The following is an 18,149-nucleotide window of genomic DNA, read 5'->3' on the forward strand; positions in this document are numbered from 1 at the left end:
TTTGTCAGCATTCACTTTCAAACCTCCTTTTATTTTGTTAGGATGTTAGAAATGTTAGATTTCTCACAAAATGCGGTGATGCACCATATTTCTTCAGAATCTACTGTTTGGCCACACAGCAGGGCTTTGAAAATAAGAGCGCTATTTGGATTTTGGAATGCAGATTTTGCAAGAATAGTTTGCAGGTAAAATTTGCAGAGTACCAAAAGTACCAAAACAGCAGAAACCCCCCCAAAGTGACCCCATTTTAGAAATTACTTCTCACAATGAATTCATATACACCACAGCATTTCATAGTCAAACATACATGGTTGAAATCATTCAGCTAGTGTCTGATACATGCTTTCTTTATCAGCTATCAGGTTCCCTTTAAATCCTCTTACAGCTAAGTGAAATGGAAATAAACAAAACAGAGGAAAAATTACAAAAAAATAATAATTTGCTCAAATGGAAAAGTTCCCATTTCTCATCTTTTTAACATTTTATTTTCTGTAGATAGTTAAGATTTTTAGGCCTTTTACATTTTCTTTAAATAATCAGTCCACGTGCTTTGTTTATTTTCTCCTTAAAATGTAAAGAATCAAGAAAAATGATGTTGCCGAAACCCGGGATCGAACCAGGGACCTTTAGATCTTCAGTCTAACGCTCTCCCATCTGAGCTATTTCGGCCAAACACAAACAACTTTAGGAGTGCTAGACACTTGGCAAATGTCAAGCGAAACCCCTGAAAGTAGATATTTTTATTTTTGCTTTGACTGGTTTTTGCAGCATGATTTCTATTTGAAACTCCTGCTATTTTGTTGTACATATTTAATAACTTTCATTAACTCTTTGTGAATGAGTAGAAAAAAACAGCAATTTTGACAGAGATTTTTTTACATTTTCAATTTGACTCCATTCATCAGGTTCATTCAAACCCTGTGTTTGTGAGACAGGTGATGGTTGCACATAAAAGACAATGTGCATGCATAATGTTACATCAAGTTTTATTTGTTATTAAATGCAAATAATTGGAGCAAAAAAGGAGACAACAATTTAGAGAAAATATTTTAATGATTGTTAACTTTCAATGTGAAAACATTTGTCCCAAAATGTGCTGAAACTTAGATGTCAGTATCGCATGTGCATTTCAGACTTTAAAACTATGATTACCTGCTTTTTAAGCTTTTGTTTATTAAGTATTTTTATGGTCTATTGATGAATGAGGTAATCAAATATGAAATTAGACTTACCGGCAATTCAGTTTATAGAAATCTCCCAGAACAGCCCCATAGGATGTGGAGTCTCCGCCCTAATAGGTAAAGAGAACACAAAGAGTTGAAATAGTCCCGCCCCATTGACCGCCGGCAGTATTTTTATAGTGCCAAGACAGCTAACATATGCACATAAAAACTATTTCACGGTCCTAGAGTTCCGTTTATAGACGACAATTTCAGATTCACCCCAAAGACTCCCAGGTAGTGGTAACTTTGGGATCTGATTTTTTAAGGCCCATTGCTAAGTTTGGTTTGATCCCCATCTAATCAATAATTGACTGAGAATCTGTATAGTTTCATGAAAAGGTGATGTCAGAAGTGGGATTTGAACCCACGCCTCCAAGAGAGACTGCGACCTGAACGCAGCGCCTTAGACCACTCGGCCATCCTGACTTCTTGTGGATTCTGTGCCTTAACTCTTTCCAAGTTAGTCAGAAGAAATATGACCAGTAATTGTCATTGAAAATTATTTTAAAATATTTAATATTACAGTTTTTATTTCAATACATTTGTTTAAACTATTAGTTATCAAGCCTATTTTGAGCTAAATGGCCAAGCCCCATTTTAAAAAAATATGACTTTTATCACTGTATGCAGTAATAACTCTGGAATGCTTCTACATATCCCCGTAATTCTGAAAGTGTTTTTTGTGACACATTGTACTTTACATTAACTGTAAATTTAGGTCAATATATTTTTAGTTTTTTTCTGTGAAAATATCTAAATTTTGTTTAAAATTTTGAAATATTAGTCATTTTTATTCTTTGACTGCTTATATCCTTAAACCAACTTGTCGCACCACACAAAAATGTAAATAAATAGCATTTTTCATATGTGTACTTTTTGTCAGCATTCACTTTCAAACCTCCTTTTATTTTGTTAGGATGTTAGAAATGTTAGATTTCTCACAAAATGCGGTGATGCACCATATTTCTTCAGAATCTACTGTTTGGCCACACAGCAGGGCTTTGAAAATAAGAGCGCTATTTGGATTTTGGAATGCAGATTTTGCAAGAATAGTTTGCAGGTAAAATTTGCAGAGTACCAAAAGTACGAAAACAGCAGAAACCCCCCCAAAGTGACCCCATTTTAGAAATTACTTCTCACAATGAATTCATATACACCACAGCATTTCATAGTCAAACATACATGGTTGAAATCATTCAGCTAGTGTCTGATACATGCTTTCTTTATCAGCTATCAGGTTCCCTTTAAATCCTCATACAGCTAAGTGAAATGGAAATAAACAAAACAGAGGAAAAATTACAAAAAAATAATTTGCTCAAATGGAAAAGTTCCCATTTCTCATCTTTTTAACATTTTATTTTCTGTAGATAGTTAAGATTTTTAGGCCTTTTACATTTTGTTTAAATAATCAGTCCACGTGCTTTGTTTATTTTCTCCTTAAAATGTAAAGAATCAAGAAAAATGATGTTGCCGAAACCCGGGATCGAACCAGGGACCTTTAGATCTTCAGTCTAACGCTCTCCCATCTGAGCTATTTCGGCCAAACACAAACAGCTTTAGGAGTGCTAGACACTTGGCAAATGTCAAGCGAAACCCCTGAAAGTAGATATTTTTATTTTTGCTTTGACTGGTTTTTGCAGCATGATTTCTATTTGAAACTCCTGCTATTTTGTTGTACATATTTAATAACTTTCATTAACTCTTTGTAAATGAGTAGAAAAAAACAGCAATTTTGACAGAGATTTTTTTACATTTTCAATTTGACTCCATTCATCAGGTTCATTCAAACCCTGTGTTTGTGAGACAGGTGATGGTTGCACATAAAAGACAATGTGCATGCATAATGTTACATCAAGTTTTATTTGTTATTAAATGCAAATAATTGGAGCAAAAAAGGAGACAACAATTTAGAGAAAATATTTTAATGATTGTTAACTTTCAATGTGAAAACATTTGTCCCAAAATGTGCTGAAACTTAGATGTCAGTATCGCATGTGCATTTCAGACTTTAAAACTATGATTACCTGCTTTTTAAGCTTTTGTTTATTAAGTATTTTTATGGTCTATTGATGAATGAGGTAATCAAATATGAAATTAGACTTACCGGCAATTCAGTTTATAGAAATCTCCCAGAACAGCCCCATAGGATGTGGAGTCTCCGCCCTAATAGGGAAAGAGAACACAAAGAGTTGAAATAGTCCCGCCCCATTGACCGCCGGCAGTATTTTTATAGTGCCAAGACAGCTAACATATGCACATAAAAACTATTTCACGGTCCTAGAGTTCCATTTATAGACGACAATTTCAGATTCACCCCAAAGACTCCCAGGTAGTGGTAACTTTGGGATTGGATTTTTTAAGGCCCATTGCTAAGTTTGGTTTGATCCCCATCTAATCAATAATTGACTGAGAATCTGTATAGTTTCATGAAAAGGTGATGTCAGAAGTGGGATTTGAACCCACGCCTCCAAGAGAGACTGCGACATGAACGCAGCGCCTTAGACCACTCGGCCATCCTGACTTCTTGTGGATTCTGTGCCTTAACTCTTTCCAAGTTAGTCAGAAGAAATATGACCAGTAATTGTCATTGAAAATTATTTTAAAATATTTAATATTACAGTTTTTATTTCAATACATTTGTTTAAACTATTAGTTATCAAGCCTATTTTGAGCTAAATGGCCAAGCCCCATTTTAAAAAAATATGACTTTTATCACTGTATGCAGTAATAACTCTGGAATGCTTCTACATATCCCCGTAATTCTGAAAGTGTTTTTTGTGACACATTGTACTTTACATTAACTGTAAATTTAGGTCAATATATTTTTAGTTTTTTTCTGTGAAAATATCTAAATTTTGTTTAAAATTTTGAAATATTAGTCATTTTTATTCTTTGACTGCTTATATCCTTAAACCAACTTGTCGCACCACACAAAAATGTAAATAAATAGCATTTTTCATATGTGTACTTTTTGTCAGCATTCACTTTCAAACCTCCTTTTATTTTGTTAGGATGTTAGAAATGTTAGATTTCTCACAAAATGCGGTGATGCACCATATTTCTTCTTGTGGATTTTTCATATGTGTACTTTTTGTCAGCATTCACTTTCAAACCTCCTTTTATTTTGTTAGGATGTTAGAAATGTTAGATTTCACACAAAATGCGGTGATGCACCATATTTCTTCAGAATCTACTGTTTGGCCACACAGCAGGGCTTTGAAAATAAGAGCGCTATTTGGATTTTGGAATGCAGATTTTGCAAGAATAGTTTGCAGGTAAAATTTGCAGAGTACCAAAAGTACCAAAACAGCAGAAACCCCCCCAAAGTGACCCCATTTTAGAAATTACTTCTCACAATGAATTCATATACACCACAGCATTTCATAGTCAAACATACATGGTTGAAATCATTCAGCTAGTGTCTGATACATGCTTTCTTTATCAGCTATCAGGTTCCCTTTAAATCCTCTTACAGCTAAGTGAAATGGAAATAAACAAAACAGAGGAAAAATTACAAAAAAATAATAATTTGCTCAAATGGAAAAGTTCCCATTTCTCATCTTTTTAACATTTTATTTTCTGTAGATAGTTAAGATTTTTAGGCCTTTTACATTTTCTTTAAATAATCAGTCCACGTGCTTTGTTTATTTTCTCCTTAAAATGTAAAGAATCAAGAAAAATGATGTTGCCGAAACCCGGGATCGAACTAGGGACCTTTAGATCTTCAGGCTAACGCTCTCCCATCTGAGCTATTTCGGCCAAACACAAACAACTTTAGGAGTGCTAGACACTTGGCAAATGTCAAGCGAAACCCCTGAAAGTAGATATTTTTATTTTTGCTTTGACTGGTTTTTGCAGCATGATTTCTATTTGAAACTCCTGCTATTTTGTTGTACATATTTAATAACTTTCATTAACTCTTTGTGAATGAGTAGAAAAAAACAGCAATTTTGACAGAGATTTTTTTACATTTTCAATTTGACTCCATTCATCAGGTTCATTCAAACCCTGTGTTTGTGAGACAGGTGATGGTTGCACATAAAAGACAATGTGCATGCATAATGTTACATCAAGTTTTATTTGTTATTAAATGCAAATAATTGGAGCAAAAAAGGAGACAACAATTTAGAGAAAATATTTTAATGATTGTTAACTTTCAATGTGAAAACATTTGTCCCAAAATGTGCTGAAACTTAGACGTCAGTATCGCATGTGCATTTCAGACTTTAAAACTATGATTACCTGCTTTTTAAGCTTTTGTTTATTAAGTATTTTTATGGTCTATTGATGAATGAGGTAATCAAATTATGAAAAATAATTATTTTGGCATCGCTTTATTCTGAGGACTATAACTTTTTTATTTTTTTGCTGATGATGCTTTATGGTGGCTCGTTTTTTGCGGGACAAGATGACGTTTTCAGCGGTAACATGGTTATTTATATCCGTCTTTTTGATCGCGTGTTATTCCACTTTTTGTTCGGCGGTATGGTAATAAAGCGTTGTTTTTTGCCTCGGTTTTTTTTTTTTTCTTACGGTGTTTACTGAAGGGGTTAACTAGTGGGCCAGTTTTATAGGTTGGGTCGTTACGGACGCGGCGATACTAAATATGTGTACTTTTATTGTTTTTGTTTGTTTTTTTTAGATAAAGAAATGTATTTATGGGAATAATATTTTTTTTTTATTATTATTTATTTAGGAATTATTATTTTTTTTTTTTACACATGTGGAAATTTTTTTTTTTACTTTTTTACTTTGTCCCAGGGGGGGACATCACAGATCGCAGATCTGATAGTGTGCACAGCACTCTATCAGATCTGCGATCATACTTTCATCGGAGCAGGCTGCAGCTTTCATCTGCAGCCTGCTCCGACCCGGAAGTGCTCCCTGCAGGACCCGGATACAGCCCCTCGGCCATTTTGGATCCGGGGCCTGCAGGGAGAAGACGTTCGGTACGAGGTGAGTACATCACCTTGTACCGATCGTCTCAGGGAAGCCCGCAGGGAGCCCCCTCCCTGCGCGATGCTTCCCTGTACCGCCGGTACACCGCGATCATGTTTGATCGCGGTGTGCCGGGGGTTAATGTGCCGGGGGCGGTCCGTGACCGCTCCTGGCACATAGTGCCGGATGTCAGCTGCGATATGCAGCCGACACCCGGCCGCGATCGGCCGCGCTCCCCCCGTGAGCGCGGCCGATCGCGTATGACGTACTATCCCGTCACCGAGAATTAAGGCCCACCCCACCTCGATGGTATAGTACGTCATATGGGATTAAGGGGTTAAATGCAAATAATTGGAGCAAAAAAGGAGACAACAATTTAGAGAAAATATTTTAATGATTGTTAACTTTCAATGTGAAAACATTTGTCCCAAAATGTGCTGAAACTTAGATGTCAGTATCGCATGTGCATTTCAGACTTTAAAACTATGATTACCTGCTTTTTAAGCTTTTGTTTATTAAGTATTTTTATGGTCTATTGATGAATGAGGTAATCAAATATGAAATTAGACTTACCGGCAATTCAGTTTATAGAAATCTCCCAGAACAGCCCCATAGGATGTGGAGTCTCCGCCCTAATAGGGAAAGAGAACACAAAGAGTTGAAATAGTCCCGCCCCATTGACCGCCGGCAGTATTTTTATAGTGCCAAGACAGCTAACATATGCACATAAAAACTATTTCACGGTCCTAGAGTTCCGTTTATAGATGACAAATTCAGATTCACCCCAAAGACTCCCAGGTAGTGGTAACTTTGGGATCGGATTTTTTAAGGCCCATTGCTAAGTTTGGTTTGATCCCCATCTAATCAATAATTGACTGAGAATCTGTATAGTTTCATGAAAAGGTGATGTCAGAAGTGGGATTTGAACCCACGCCTCCAAGAGAGACTGCGACCTGAACGCAGCGCCTTAGACCGCTCGGCCATCCTGACTTCTTGTAGATTCTGTGCCTTAACTCTTTCCAAGTTAGTCAGCAGAAATATGACCAGTAATTGTCATTGAAAATTATTTTAAAATATTTAATATTACAGTTTTTATTTCAATACATTTGTTTAAACTATTAGTTATCAAGCCTATTTTGAGCTAAATGGCCAAGCCCCATTTTAAAAAAATATGACTTTTATCACTGTATGCAGTAATAACTCTGGAATGCTTCTACATATCCCCGTAATTCTGAAAGTGTTTTTTGTGACACATTGTACTTTACATTAACTGTAAATTTAGGTCAATATATTTTTAGTTTTTTTCTGTGAAAATATCTAAATTTTGTTTAAAATTTTGAAATATTAGTCATTTTTATTCTTTGACTGCTTATATCCTTAAACCAACTTGTCGCACCACACAAAAATGTAAATAAATAGCATTTTTCATATGTGTACTTTTTGTCAGCATTCACTTTCAAACCTCCTTTTATTTTGTTAGGATGTTAGAAATGTTAGATTTCTCACAAAATGCGGTGATGCACCATATTTCTTCAGAATCTACTGTTTGGCCACACAGCAGGGCTTTGAAAATAAGAGCGCTATTTGGATTTTGGAATGCAGATTTTGCAAGAATAGTTTGCAGGTAAAATTTGCAGAGTACCAAAAGTACCAAAACAGCAGAAACCCCCCCAAAGTGACCCCATTTTAGAAATTACTTCTCACAATGAATTCATATACACCACAGCATTTCATAGTCAAACATACATGGTTGAAATCATTCAGCTAGTGTCTGATACATGCTTTCTTTATCAGCTATCAGGTTCCCTTTAAATCCTCTTACAGCTAAGTGAAATGGAAATAAACAAAACAGAGGAAAAATTACAAAAAAATAATAATTTGCTCAAATGGAAAAGTTCCCATTTCTCATCTTTTTAACATTTTATTTTCTGTAGATAGTTAAGATTTTTAGGCCTTTTACATTTTCTTTAAATAATCAGTCCACGTGCTTTGTTTATTTTCTCCTTAAAATGTAAAGAATCAAGAAAAATGATGTTGCCGAAACCCGGGATCGAACCAGGGACCTTTAGATCTTCAGTCTAACGCTCTCCCATCTGAGCTATTTCGGCCAAACACAAACAACTTTAGGAGTGCTAGACACTTGGCAAATGTCAAGCGAAACCCCTGAAAGTAGATATTTTTATTTTTGCTTTGACTGGTTTTTGCAGCATGATTTCTATTTGAAACTCCTGCTATTTTGTTGTACATATTTAATAACTTTCATTAACTCTTTGTGAATGAGTAGAAAAAAACAGCAATTTTGACAGAGATTTTTTTACATTTTCAATTTGACTCCATTCATCAGGTTCATTCAAACCCTGTGTTTGTGAGACAGGTGATGGTTGCACATAAAAGACAATGTGCATGCATAATGTTACATCAAGTTTTATTTGTTATTAAATGCAAATAATTGGAGCAAAAAAGGAGACAACAATTTAGAGAAAATATTTTAATGATTGTTAACTTTCAATGTGAAAACATTTGTCCCAAAATGTGCTGAAACTTAGATGTCAGTATCGCATGTGCATTTCAGACTTTAAAACTATGATTACCTGCTTTTTAAGCTTTTGTTTATTAAGTATTTTTATGGTCTATTGATGAATGAGGTAATCAAATATGAAATTAGACTTACCGGCAATTCAGTTTATAGAAATCTCCCAGAACAGCCCCATAGGATGTGGAGTCTCCGCCCTAATAGGTAAAGAGAACACAAAGAGTTGAAATAGTCCCGCCCCATTGACCGCCGGCAGTATTTTTATAGTGCCAAGACAGCTAACATATGCACATAAAAACTATTTCACGGTCCTAGAGTTCCGTTTATAGACGACAATTTCAGATTCACCCCAAAGACTCCCAGGTAGTGGTAACTTTGGGATCTGATTTTTTAAGGCCCATTGCTAAGTTTGGTTTGATCCCCATCTAATCAATAATTGACTGAGAATCTGTATAGTTTCATGAAAAGGTGATGTCAGAAGTGGGATTTGAACCCACGCCTCCAAGAGAGACTGCGACCTGAACGCAGCGCCTTAGACCACTCGGCCATCCTGACTTCTTGTGGATTCTGTGCCTTAACTCTTTCCAAGTTAGTCAGAAGAAATATGACCAGTAATTGTCATTGAAAATTATTTTAAAATATTTAATATTACAGTTTTTATTTCAATACATTTGTTTAAACTATTAGTTATCAAGCCTATTTTGAGCTAAATGGCCAAGCCCCATTTTAAAAAAATATGACTTTTATCACTGTATGCAGTAATAACTCTGGAATGCTTCTACATATCCCCGTAATTCTGAAAGTGTTTTTTGTGACACATTGTACTTTACATTAACTGTAAATTTAGGTCAATATATTTTTAGTTTTTTTCTGTGAAAATATCTAAATTTTGTTTAAAATTTTGAAATATTAGTCATTTTTATTCTTTGACTGCTTATATCCTTAAACCAACTTGTCGCACCACACAAAAATGTAAATAAATAGCATTTTTCATATGTGTACTTTTTGTCAGCATTCACTTTCAAACCTCCTTTTATTTTGTTAGGATGTTAGAAATGTTAGATTTCTCACAAAATGCGGTGATGCACCATATTTCTTCAGAATCTACTGTTTGGCCACACAGCAGGGCTTTGAAAATAAGAGCGCTATTTGGATTTTGGAATGCAGATTTTGCAAGAATAGTTTGCAGGTAAAATTTGCAGAGTACCAAAAGTACCAAAACAGCAGAAACCCCCCCAAAGTGACCCCATTTTAGAAATTACTTCTCACAATGAATTCATATACACCACAGCATTTCATAGTCAAACATACATGGTTGAAATCATTCAGCTAGTGTCTGATACATGCTTTCTTTATCAGCTATCAGGTTCCCTTTAAATCCTCTTACAGCTAAGTGAAATGGAAATAAACAAAACAGAGGAAAAATTACAAAAAAATAATAATTTGCTCAAATGGAAAAGTTCCCATTTCTCATCTTTTTAACATTTTATTTTCTGTAGATAGTTAAGATTTTTAGGCCTTTTACATTTTCTTTAAATAATCAGTCCACGTGCTTTGTTTATTTTCTCCTTAAAATGTAAAGAATCAAGAAAAATGATGTTGCCGAAACCCGGGATCGAACCAGGGACCTTTAGATCTTCAGTCTAACGCTCTCCCATCTGAGCTATTTCGGCCAAACACAAACAACTTTAGGAGTGCTAGACACTTGGCAAATGTCAAGCGAAACCCCTGAAAGTAGATATTTTTATTTTTGCTTTGACTGGTTTTTGCAGCATGATTTCTATTTGAAACTCCTGCTATTTTGTTGTACATATTTAATAACTTTCATTAACTCTTTGTGAATGAGTAGAAAAAAACAGCAATTTTGACAGAGATTTTTTTACATTTTCAATTTGACTCCATTCATCAGGTTCATTCAAACCCTGTGTTTGTGAGACAGGTGATGGTTGCACATAAAAGACAATGTGCATGCATAATGTTACATCAAGTTTTATTTGTTATTAAATGCAAATAATTGGAGCAAAAAAGGAGACAACAATTTAGAGAAAATATTTTAATGATTGTTAACTTTCAATGTGAAAACATTTGTCCCAAAATGTGCTGAAACTTAGATGTCAGTATCGCATGTGCATTTCAGACTTTAAAACTATGATTACCTGCTTTTTAAGCTTTTGTTTATTAAGTATTTTTATGGTCTATTGATGAATGAGGTAATCAAATATGAAATTAGACTTACCGGCAATTCAGTTTATAGAAATCTCCCAGAACAGCCCCATAGGATGTGGAGTCTCCGCCCTAATAGGTAAAGAGAACACAAAGAGTTGAAATAGTCCCGCCCCATTGACCGCCGGCAGTATTTTTATAGTGCCAAGACAGCTAACATATGCACATAAAAACTATTTCACGGTCCTAGAGTTCCGTTTATAGACGACAATTTCAGATTCACCCCAAAGACTCCCAGGTAGTGGTAACTTTGGGATCTGATTTTTTAAGGCCCATTGCTAAGTTTGGTTTGATCCCCATCTAATCAATAATTGACTGAGAATCTGTATAGTTTCATGAAAAGGTGATGTCAGAAGTGGGATTTGAACCCACGCCTCCAAGAGAGACTGCGACCTGAACGCAGCGCCTTAGACCACTCGGCCATCCTGACTTCTTGTGGATTCTGTGCCTTAACTCTTTCCAAGTTAGTCAGAAGAAATATGACCAGTAATTGTCATTGAAAATTATTTTAAAATATTTAATATTACAGTTTTTATTTCAATACATTTGTTTAAACTATTAGTTATCAAGCCTATTTTGAGCTAAATGGCCAAGCCCCATTTTAAAAAAATATGACTTTTATCACTGTATGCAGTAATAACTCTGGAATGCTTCTACATATCCCCGTAATTCTGAAAGTGTTTTTTGTGACACATTGTACTTTACATTAACTGTAAATTTAGGTCAATATATTTTTAGTTTTTTTCTGTGAAAATATCTAAATTTTGTTTAAAATTTTGAAATATTAGTCATTTTTATTCTTTGACTGCTTATATCCTTAAACCAACTTGTCGCACCACACAAAAATGTAAATAAATAGCATTTTTCATATGTGTACTTTTTGTCAGCATTCACTTTCAAACCTCCTTTTATTTTGTTAGGATGTTAGAAATGTTAGATTTCTCACAAAATGCGGTGATGCACCATATTTCTTCAGAATCTACTGTTTGGCCACACAGCAGGGCTTTGAAAATAAGAGCGCTATTTGGATTTTGGAATGCAGATTTTGCAAGAATAGTTTGCAGGTAAAATTTGCAGAGTACCAAAAGTACGAAAACAGCAGAAACCCCCCCAAAGTGACCCCATTTTAGAAATTACTTCTCACAATGAATTCATATACACCACAGCATTTCATAGTCAAACATACATGGTTGAAATCATTCAGCTAGTGTCTGATACATGCTTTCTTTATCAGCTATCAGGTTCCCTTTAAATCCTCATACAGCTAAGTGAAATGGAAATAAACAAAACAGAGGAAAAATTACAAAAAAATAATTTGCTCAAATGGAAAAGTTCCCATTTCTCATCTTTTTAACATTTTATTTTCTGTAGATAGTTAAGATTTTTAGGCCTTTTACATTTTGTTTAAATAATCAGTCCACGTGCTTTGTTTATTTTCTCCTTAAAATGTAAAGAATCAAGAAAAATGATGTTGCCGAAACCCGGGATCGAACCAGGGACCTTTAGATCTTCAGTCTAACGCTCTCCCATCTGAGCTATTTCGGCCAAACACAAACAACTTTAGGAGTGCTAGACACTTGGCAAATGTCAAGCGAAACCCCTGAAAGTAGATATTTTTATTTTTGCTTTGACTGGTTTTTGCAGCATGATTTCTATTTGAAACTCCTGCTATTTTGTTGTACATATTTAATAACTTTCATTAACTCTTTGTGAATGAGTAGAAAAAAACAGCAATTTTGACAGAGATTTTTTTACATTTTCAATTTGACTCCATTCATCAGGTTCATTCAAACCCTGTGTTTGTGAGACAGGTGATGGTTGCACATAAAAGACAATGTGCATGCATAATGTTACATCAAGTTTTATTTGTTATTAAATGCAAATAATTGGAGCAAAAAAGGAGACAACAATTTAGAGAAAATATTTTAATGATTGTTAACTTTCAATGTGAAAACATTTGTCCCAAAATGTGCTGAAACTTAGATGTCAGTATCGCATGTGCATTTCAGACTTTAAAACTATGATTACCTGCTTTTTAAGCTTTTGTTTATTAAGTATTTTTATGGTCTATTGATGAATGAGGTAATCAAATATGAAATTAGACTTACCGGCAATTCAGTTTATAGAAATCTCCCAGAACAGCCCCATAGGATGTGGAGTCTCCGCCCTAATAGGGAAAGAGAACACAAAGAGTTGAAATAGTCCCGCCCCATTGACCGCCGGCAGTATTTTTATAGTGCCAAGACAGCTAACATATGCACATAAAAACTATTTCACGGTCCTAGAGTTCCGTTTATAGACGACAATTTCAGATTCACCCCAAAGACTCCCAGGTAGTGGTAACTTTGGGATCGGATTTTTTAAGGCCCATTGCTAAGTTTGGTTTGATCCCCATCTAATCAATAATTGACTGAGAATCTGTATAGTTTCATGAAAAGGTGATGTCAGAAGTGGGATTTGAACCCACGCCTCCAAGAGAGACTGCGACCTGAACGCAGCGCCTTAGACCACTCGGCCATCCTGACTTCTTGTGGATTCTGTGCCTTAACTCTTTCCAAGTTAGTCAGAAGAAATATGACCAGTAATTGTCATTGAAAATTATTTTAAAATATTTAATATTACAGTTTTTATTTCAATACATTTGTTTAAACTATTAGTTATCAAGCCTATTTTGAGCTAAATGGCCAAGCCCCATTTTAAAAAAATATGACTTTTATCACTGTATGCAGTAATAACTCTGGAATGCTTCTACATATCCCCGTAATTCTGAAAGTGTTTTTTGTGACACATTGTACTTTACATTAACTGTAAATTTAGGTCAATATATTTTTAGTTTTTTTCTGTGAAAATATCTAAATTTTGTTTAAAATTTTGAAATATTAGTCATTTTTATTCTTTGACTGCTTATATCCTTAAACCAACTTGTCGCACCACACAAAAATGTAAATAAATAGCATTTTTCATATGTGTACTTTTTGTCAGCATTCACTTTCAAACCTCCTTTTATTTTGTTAGGATGTTAGAAATGTTAGATTTCTCACAAAATGCGGTGATGCACCATATTTCTTCAGAATCTACTGTTTGGCCACACAGCAGGGCTTTGAAAATAAGAGCGCTATTTGGATTTTGGAATGCAGATTTTGCAAGAATAGTTTGCAGGTAAAATTTGCAGAGTACCAAAAGTACGAAAACAGCAGAAACCCCCCCAAAGTGACCCCATTTTAGAAATTACTTCTCACAATGAATTCATATACACCACAGCATTTCATAGTCAAACATACATGGTTGAAATCATTCAGCTAGTGTCTGATACATGCTTTCTTTATCAGCTATCAGGTTCCCTTTAAATCCTCTTACAGCTAAGTGAAATGGAAATAAACAAAACAGAGGAAAAATTACAAAAAAATAATTTGCTCAAATGGAAAAGTTCCCATTTCTCATCTTTTTAACATTTTATTTTCTGTAGATAGTTTAGATTTTTAGGCCTTTTACATTTTGTTTAAATAATCAGTCCACGTGCTTTGTTTATTTTCTCCTTAAAATGTAAAGAATCAAGAAAAATGATGTTGCCGAAACCCGGGATCGAACCAGGGACCTTTAGATCTTCAGTCTAACGCTCTCCCATCTGAGCTATTTCGGCCAAACACAAACAACTTTAGGAGTGCTAGACACTTGGCAAATGTCAAGCGAAACCCCTGAAAGTAGATATTTTTATTTTTGCTTTGACTGGTTTTTGCAGCATGATTTCTATTTGAAACTCCTGCTATTTTGTTGTACATATTTAATACCTTTCATTAACTCTTTGTGAATGAGTAGAAAAAAACAGCAATTTTGACAGAGATTTTTTTACATTTTCAATTTGACTCCATTCATCAGGTTCATTCAAACCCTGTGTTTGTGAGACAGGTGATGGTTGCACATAAAAGACAATGTGCATGCATAATGTTACATCAAGTTTTATTTGTTATTAAATGCAAATAATTGGAGCAAAAAAGGAGACAACAATTTAGAGAAAATATTTTAATGATTGTTAACTTTCAATGTGAAAACATTTGTCCCAAAATGTGCTGAAACTTAGATGTCAGTATCGCATGTGCATTTCAGACTTTAAAACTATGATTACCTGCTTTTTAAGCTTTTGTTTATTAAGTATTTTTATGGTCTATTAACTCTTTCCAAGTTAGTCAGAAGAAATATGACCAGTAATTGTCATTGAAAATTATTTTAAAATATTTAATATTACAGTTTTTATTTCAATACATTTGTTTAAACTATTAGTTATCAAGCCTATTTTGAGCTAAATGGCCAAGCCCCATTTTAAAAAAATATGACTTTTATCACTGTATGCAGTAATAACTCTGGAATGCTTCTACATATCCCCGTAATTCTGAAAGTGTTTTTTTGTGACACATTGTACTTTACATTAACTGTAAATTTAGGTCAATATATTTTTAGTTTTTTTCTGTGAAAATATCTAAATTTTGTTTAAAATTTTGAAATATTAGTCATTTTTATTCTTTGACTGCTTATATCCTTAAACCAACTTGTCGCACCACACAAAAATGTAAATAAATAGCATTTTTCATATGTGTACTTTTTGTCAGCATTCACTTTCAAACCTCCTTTTATTTTGTTAGGATGTTAGAAATGTTAGATTTCTCACAAAATGCGGTGATGCACCATATTTCTTCAGAATCTACTGTTTGGCCACACAGCAGGGCTTTGAAAATAAGAGCGCTATTTGGATTTTGGAATGCAGATTTTGCAAGAATAGTTTGCAGGTAAAATTTGCAGAGTACCAAAAGTACCAAAACAGCAGAAACCCCCCCAAAGTGACCCCATTTTAGAAATTACTTCTCACAATGAATTCATATACACCACAGCATTTCATAGTCAAACATACATGGTTGAAATCATTCAGCTAGTGTCTGATACATGCTTTCTTTATCAGCTATCAGGTTCCCTTTAAATCCTCATACAGCTAAGTGAAATGGAAATAAACAAAACAGAGGAAAAATTACAAAAAAATAATTTGCTCAAATGGAAAAGTTCCCATTTCTCATCTTTTTAACATTTTATTTTCTGTAGATAGTTAAGATTTTTAGGCCTTTTACATTTTGTTTAAATAATCAGTCCACGTGCTTTGTTTATTTTCTCCTTAAAATGTAAAGAATCAAGAAAAATGATGTTGCCGAAACCCGGGATCGAACCAGGGACCTTTAGATCTTCAGTCTAACGCTCTCCCATCTGAGCTATTTCGGCCAAACACAAACAACTTTAGGAGTGCTAGACACTTGGCAAATGTCAAGCGAAACCCCTGAAAGTAGATATTTTTATTTTTGCTTTGACTGGTTTTTGCAGCATGATTTCTATTTGAAACTCCTGCTATTTTGTTGTACATATTTAATAACTTTCATTAACTCTTTGTGAATGAGTAGAAAAAAACAGCAATTTTGACAGAGATTTTTTTACATTTTCAATTTGACTCCATTCATCAGGTTCATTCAAACCCTGTGTTTGTGAGACAGGTGATGGTTGCACATAAAAGACAATGTGCATGCATAATGTTACATCAAGTTTTATTTGTTATTAAATGCAAATAATTGGAGCAAAAAAGGAGACAACAATTTAGAGAAAATATTTTAATGATTGTTAACTTTCAATGTGAAAACATTTGTCCCAAAATGTGCTGAAACTTAGATGTCAGTATCGCATGTGCATTTCAGACTTTAAAACTATGATTACCTGCTTTTTAAGCTTTTGTTTATTAAGTATTTTTATGGTCTATTGATGAATGAGGTAATCAAATATGAAATTAGACTTACCGGCAATTCAGTTTATAGAAATCTCCCAGAACAGCCCCATAGGATGTGGAGTCTCCGCCCTAATAGGGAAAGAGAACACAAAGAGTTGAAATAGTCCCGCCCCATTGACCGCCGGCAGTATTTTTATAGTGCCAAGACAGCTAACATATGCACATAAAAACTATTTCACGGTCCTAGAGTTCCGTTTATAGACGACAATTTCAGATTCACCCCAAAGACTCCCAGGTAGTGGTAACTTTGGGATCGGATTTTTTAAGGCCCATTGCTAAGTTTGGTTTGATCCCCATCTAATCAATAATTGACTGAGAATCTGTATAGTTTCATGAAAAGGTGATGTCAGAAGTGGGATTTGAACCCACACCTCCAAGAGAGACTGCGACCTGAACGCAGCGCCTTAGACCACTCGGCCATCCTGACTTCTTGTGGATTCTGTGCCTTAACTCTTTCCAAGTTAGTCAGAAGAAATATGACCAGTAATTGTCATTGAAAATTATTTTAAAATATTTAATATTACAGTTTTTATTTCAATACATTTGTTTAAACTATTAGTTATCAAGCCTATTTTGAGCTAAATGGCCAAGCCCCATTTTAAAAAAATATGACTTTTATCACTGTATGCAGTAATAACTCTGGAATGCTTCTACATATCCCCGTAATTCTGAAAGTGTTTTTTTGTGACACATTGTACTTTACATTAACTGTAAATTTAGGTCAATATATTTTTAGTTTTTTTCTGTGAAAATATCTAAATTTTGTTTAAAATTTTGAAATATTAGTCATTTTTATTCTTTGACTGCTTATATCCTTAAACCAACTTGTCGCACCACACAAAAATGTAAATAAATAGCATTTTTCATATGTGTACTTTTTGTCAGCATTCACTTTCAAACCTCCTTTTATTTTGTTAGGATGTTAGAAATGTTAGATTTCTCACAAAATGCGGTGATGCACCATATTTCTTCAGAATCTACTGTTTGGCCACACAGCAGGGCTTTGAAAATAAGAGCGCTATTTGGATTTTGGAATGCAGATTTTGCAAGAATAGTTTGCAGGTAAAATTTGCAGAGTACCAAAAGTACCAAAACAGCAGAAACCCCCCCAAAGTGACCCCATTTTAGAAATTACTTCTCACAATGAATTCATATACACCACAGCATTTCATAGTCAAACATACATGGTTGAAATCATTCAGCTAGTGTCTGATACATGCTTTCTTTATCAGCTATCAGGTTCCCTTTAAATCCTCATACAGCTAAGTGAAATGGAAATAAACAAAACAGAGGAAAAATTACAAAAAAATAATTTGCTCAAATGGAAAAGTTCCCATTTCTCATCTTTTTAACATTTTATTTTCTGTAGATAGTTAAGATTTTTAGGCCTTTTACATTTTGTTTAAATAATCAGTCC

At 34.3% G+C, this 18,149-nt stretch overlaps 14 non-coding genes across 14 annotated transcripts; all 14 read right to left on the minus strand.

Moving 5' to 3' along the window:
* Nucleotides 1-596: 596 nt before the first annotated feature.
* On the minus strand, nt 597-669 carry TRNAF-GAA (transfer RNA phenylalanine (anticodon GAA)). The gene has a single exon. It is a non-coding gene; the product is annotated as a tRNA-Phe (tRNA).
* An 897-nt stretch (nt 670-1,566) lies between these two features.
* TRNAL-CAG (transfer RNA leucine (anticodon CAG)) lies at nt 1,567-1,649 on the minus strand. The gene has a single exon. It is a non-coding gene; the product is annotated as a tRNA-Leu (tRNA).
* A 1,042-nt stretch (nt 1,650-2,691) lies between these two features.
* TRNAF-GAA (transfer RNA phenylalanine (anticodon GAA)) lies at nt 2,692-2,764 on the minus strand. The gene has a single exon. It is a non-coding gene; the product is annotated as a tRNA-Phe (tRNA).
* An 897-nt stretch (nt 2,765-3,661) lies between these two features.
* On the minus strand, nt 3,662-3,744 carry TRNAM-CAU (transfer RNA methionine (anticodon CAU)). Its single transcript has one exon. It is a non-coding gene; the product is annotated as a tRNA-Met (tRNA).
* Nucleotides 3,745-7,068: 3,324 nt separating this feature from the next.
* Nucleotides 7,069-7,151, minus strand: TRNAL-CAG (transfer RNA leucine (anticodon CAG)). The gene has a single exon. It is a non-coding gene; the product is annotated as a tRNA-Leu (tRNA).
* Nucleotides 7,152-8,196: 1,045 nt separating this feature from the next.
* Nucleotides 8,197-8,269, minus strand: TRNAF-GAA (transfer RNA phenylalanine (anticodon GAA)). The gene has a single exon. It is a non-coding gene; the product is annotated as a tRNA-Phe (tRNA).
* An 897-nt stretch (nt 8,270-9,166) lies between these two features.
* Nucleotides 9,167-9,249, minus strand: TRNAL-CAG (transfer RNA leucine (anticodon CAG)). The gene has a single exon. It is a non-coding gene; the product is annotated as a tRNA-Leu (tRNA).
* A 1,045-nt stretch (nt 9,250-10,294) lies between these two features.
* On the minus strand, nt 10,295-10,367 carry TRNAF-GAA (transfer RNA phenylalanine (anticodon GAA)). Its single transcript has one exon. It is a non-coding gene; the product is annotated as a tRNA-Phe (tRNA).
* An 897-nt stretch (nt 10,368-11,264) lies between these two features.
* Nucleotides 11,265-11,347, minus strand: TRNAL-CAG (transfer RNA leucine (anticodon CAG)). Its single transcript has one exon. It is a non-coding gene; the product is annotated as a tRNA-Leu (tRNA).
* A 1,042-nt stretch (nt 11,348-12,389) lies between these two features.
* TRNAF-GAA (transfer RNA phenylalanine (anticodon GAA)) lies at nt 12,390-12,462 on the minus strand. The gene has a single exon. It is a non-coding gene; the product is annotated as a tRNA-Phe (tRNA).
* Nucleotides 12,463-13,359: 897 nt separating this feature from the next.
* TRNAL-CAG (transfer RNA leucine (anticodon CAG)) lies at nt 13,360-13,442 on the minus strand. The gene has a single exon. It is a non-coding gene; the product is annotated as a tRNA-Leu (tRNA).
* Nucleotides 13,443-14,484: 1,042 nt separating this feature from the next.
* On the minus strand, nt 14,485-14,557 carry TRNAF-GAA (transfer RNA phenylalanine (anticodon GAA)). Its single transcript has one exon. It is a non-coding gene; the product is annotated as a tRNA-Phe (tRNA).
* A 1,549-nt stretch (nt 14,558-16,106) lies between these two features.
* On the minus strand, nt 16,107-16,179 carry TRNAF-GAA (transfer RNA phenylalanine (anticodon GAA)). Its single transcript has one exon. It is a non-coding gene; the product is annotated as a tRNA-Phe (tRNA).
* Nucleotides 16,180-17,076: 897 nt separating this feature from the next.
* Nucleotides 17,077-17,159, minus strand: TRNAL-CAG (transfer RNA leucine (anticodon CAG)). The gene has a single exon. It is a non-coding gene; the product is annotated as a tRNA-Leu (tRNA).
* Between the last annotated feature and the right edge of the window lie 990 nt (nt 17,160-18,149).

Source organism: Ranitomeya variabilis, chromosome 4 (genome assembly GCF_051348905.1).
Source record: "Ranitomeya variabilis isolate aRanVar5 chromosome 4, aRanVar5.hap1, whole genome shotgun sequence".
In the NCBI taxonomy this organism is placed as follows: Eukaryota; Metazoa; Chordata; class Amphibia; order Anura; family Dendrobatidae; genus Ranitomeya; species Ranitomeya variabilis.